The following is a 4,373-nucleotide window of genomic DNA, read 5'->3' on the forward strand; positions in this document are numbered from 1 at the left end:
TTCCCTACTGACTTGCATCAGCTTACTTTAAGGTTATTATTGTTTATAATTTTTGTTCTGAAATGCAAATTCATGGTCCCACATGTGGTGTACCCTGTCATGTTAATTACTACAGAATTAATGAATAAAATGTGGCCACAGGCTACATATCTGAAAAACAGATATGTTTTTCATCTCATGCATTGGTGGAGTAACCTTACCGTATTTTTAGATGACTTCTAGTTTGCGATCAGCATATACCATAATGATGTAACAAATCACCTAATGTTTGCATAAATGCAAAAATCCTTAATGTAAGCATGCCCAAGGTTATTTGAAATTCCATTGCTAAAACAGAACAGGCAGTAAGTGCCACAGCAGTCCATTTTAGAAGGACTGATCTTGTTTCAAGTTTTCAGACATGTCCACAATTCTCCTGTATTTCAAGGCCAATACTTTCCAAAAAAGAAATCTAAATTTTAAGTGTGCAATATTCTTTTATTTTAGTGCATGTGGAGAGTTTGCCTCCTAGACATCCACCTTAAATCAGCATTGTACTTCCACAAAATATGAAGAGAATTTCATAGTCGCTTTGGACTTAACTGGCATAATATTAGTTGGCATTAATTGCAATGAACAGCATATTTCCAGTGTAGCAAGTGCTAGGAATGCCACTTCAAAAGCAGCTTTTCTACTGTGAGGAAGAGACCTCATTCACAAAAGAGTTAATTTTAGTGAAGAGGTTCTAATTGAGAGATTTTCCAGCTCTCATTTTCATGCATGTTGGTTGCAGAGCTGTCTGGTCTTTTATATTTGCATATGTTTTGACCATTAAATTTGTTGGTATCACAGAAGTTATAAGAATTAAAGGCTTTACCAGAAAAGAGAGCTACTTCATGGGAGGCCACAAGTTCAATTTACAGCATGTCAGCAACTCTAAGGGGAGTTGTACAGGGGTAGGGGAACATTTTTGTTAAGAAAAAAACCTCCTTATTGTTTATTAACCATCAATAATTTATAAGGAAAGTAATAAAATTACTGCATTTTTTACCCCAATTCAATTTGAAAACAAAAAGTAAATATTTTTTCCTCGTCAGTGATAAATCCTGTATTCCACTTAGTTATATTCTCAGATCTTCTCTGTTCTTCTCTGTGTTTCTGCCCTTAAAGATTAATGCAAAACACTCGGGAATGTGGCTGACTTGGAATTTTCAATGAAACAATTTTTTAGCTGGAAAATACTCATTCACTGTATACTAAGGCACTTGCAAGAACTGAGGTGCTTCAACAGGACTTTTACTGAAATGCAAAACTCAAAGAGAGTGAGGGTATAATAGGTAACAGGTAATAGCCTTATGATCGTGAAACTCTCTTGGGAGACAAGCAGCAAATTCAGGAATCTCTTCTGCCTTATTTAGGTGTTTTTTCTTCTTGATCTTAACTTAGTCCCCTGACTACTAAATGTGAGAGAAACCTCTATAGAACTACTCCAACAAGTATTCTGTCTGTCTGGGATGTTGGGTACTCAGCTTCATGTCTTTGTTGCAAAGAATTTAAACAAAATGTACAAATACAAAAAGTCGTAATCCAGCTCTAGTTTAGTGTTGTGGTTTAACCCCAGCCAGCAGCTAAGCCCCACACAGCCGCTCACTCACCTCCCTCACACTGGGATGAGGGAGAGAATCAGAAGGGTAAAAGGGAGAAAACTCATGGGCTGAGATAAAGACAGTGTAATAAGTAAAGCAAAAGCCATGTGCACAAGCAAAGCAAACCAAGGGATTCATTCCCCACTTCCCATGGGCAGGCAGGTGTTCAGCCATCTCCAGGACAGCAGGGCTCCAGCACACCTGATGGTGTCTTGGGAAGACAAACGCCATCACTCCAAATGTCCCCCCCTTCCTTCTCCTTCCCCCAGCTTTACATGCTGAGCATGACGTCCTATGGTCTGGAATATCCCTTGGGTCAGTTGGGGTCAGCTGTCCCGGCTGTGTCCCCTCCCAACTCCTTGTGCCCCCCCAGCCTCCTGCTGGTGGGGTGGGGTGAGGAGCAGAAAAGCCCTTGGCTCTGGGTAAGCACTGCTCAGCAGTAACGAACACATCCCTGTGTTATCAATGCTGTTTTCAGCACAAATCCAAACCACAGCCCCATACCAGTTACTATGAAGAAAATGAACTCTATCCCAGCCAAAACCAGTACACTTAGGAAAACCACTGCAGAGTTGATTCCTGGTGGCTGGAGCAGATTTCTGGGACAGGGAGGAATGGCAGACCTGCAGACTGAACCTGAACCTTTCACATCCTAGGTAAATTCCTCACACTGCCAGACTATGATGTGTGCATCCATAAAATTGAAAGGGTTTAGTGTCATTTAATAAAGAAAAAGAACATTAAAAAACCTTAAAGAGTTTTACAGAATCAAAGAAACATTTCCTGGTCTAACCTGATATTGAACATCTTTCATCAATAGGGGACGGGTTTAATAAAAAATATTTATGATTATATGTGATTAGAAACACATGCTATTTCAGTTTGACTGTGATTATATTTATATCCTGATTTCATTAACATTAAGAATGACTTTTCTTAGCAGTGAAATCTGGTAGTCTACGATTGACAATGTGCTGTATACAGAAAGGGAGAATCTCACTTGAAAAATTTGACAGAGAACTTGAAGAACTTTATATACCTTCCAAGACAGTGTTTTATAAATTTTTGAGAAAAATCCAATGACCCCTAAATTCTTTGCATAAGGTATAATCTTAAAACTATCAGGTAACACAATGTTGCAATTTTATAACACCAGTTAGCTGGTAATTAACATAGTAACAGATAAGTATTTGGTAAAAACAGAAACAGGTCTTAATTCTTTTTTATCACAGATGTCAACTTTCTTTGCTGTGGTTACATCTGGGCCATTTTTCCATTTTGAGGCTAAACATAAATTCAGATTACAAATGTTTTCTGAATATTTACTGGAAGAAGAAAAGCCTAAAATAGTATGTCTTAGTGGGTCTCTTCTTTTGTAAACAGGATTAACACAAACGGTGCTGCCAGAAGATGATGATTAATGGTTCTAAACACTATAGATCTGCATTATGTAATGCATCTCATATCCTTGAAATGAGGATTGTAATTTGTCATTGTTGTCTAGAGCTAAAATTACAACAGCTAATGTACAAGAATAGATTGTAGTGTTTTATAATTGCATTTTTTTAATTCATATGGTCTTATATTTGAATAAATGTTAGATCTCAGAGCAATGCATTAATTTTCTGTGTAGTGCTGTGCAATGGCTGGATAATCAATTATACATTTGTTTAGCTAAAATGACCTCTATCACATTTCTCATACAGTGTGGTACCCTATAAGTAGCACCACAGAATAAAAACACACTCTTCCCACCAAGAAGCACTAATTTTCTACTTTTATTTCCTCATCCCTACTCAACCCACGTGACTGGCAGAGTACACAGCTAACCCTTGGGACTAGAGCACGTTCTGCCTGCTCATGGGAATTACCTGCTGGTCTCGTCAGCATGCCCTTACGGGGGGGCTGCTTTCTCATGGCCCCTCCCTGGCACCTCTCCTTGCCCCTGCTGTCCCCCCCTGTTTTAGACAATGAATAAATTCTCTGACTGGCCTTGGCTCATACCAGGTACATGGCTCATTGTAGGCTGCAGAGTTTATTAAAAGGCACACAATATTTCATATTCAAAGAATTTCTCTCTTTGAACCTCTCTGTAGTCTTTCACAGAATTCAAAAAAAAGAAAAATTATGTAAGGGATGCCAGACAGAAAAACCTGATTCATGGCATTTTATTTTTTTTTTTGTGGGAATGCACTAAGAATCCAACATTTTGGCTTATGATATGGACTAATGTGCCCTAATCATTTGAATGGGAAATTCCATTAAATCGCTGACTTACGGTTCTGGAATTGCTCAGTGACCTCAAGTGCTGGAGGACAGATGTAGCTTGCCTTCTTTATTTACTGATGCTGGCTCATAAATGTATCTTGCTCCAGATAGAGACAGCTCCCTTGTGGGCCACTTAGTTGAACTTGACTGAAGAACGTCTGCCCCTGGAAAGAAAAATATTTGGTTTCCAACAGAGAACTGGAAGTTTCTGTGCCAAATGGGACAGTGATTGGAACAAGCTAGAACAGAATGAAAAGAAGATTAAATTATCGCACTAGGACTCAAAATTATTATACAGATACCTAAAACCAAAATACACCTGTGCAGGCATCCGTCCACTGTGAATGTTCTTCCTTTTCTATTTTCAGTCAGTGTTAACTGCATAAAGCTAACGTATAATCATTTCTTGGCACTTCCTTTCAAAAACATAGGCACATTTTGTTAAATGTATAACATAGGCAGCAAGCAATATGGTCACAT

Source organism: Haliaeetus leucocephalus, unplaced genomic scaffold (assembly GCF_000737465.1).
Source record: "Haliaeetus leucocephalus isolate CR32 unplaced genomic scaffold, Haliaeetus_leucocephalus-4.0 Scaffold763, whole genome shotgun sequence".
Classification (NCBI taxonomy): Eukaryota; Metazoa; Chordata; class Aves; order Accipitriformes; family Accipitridae; genus Haliaeetus; species Haliaeetus leucocephalus.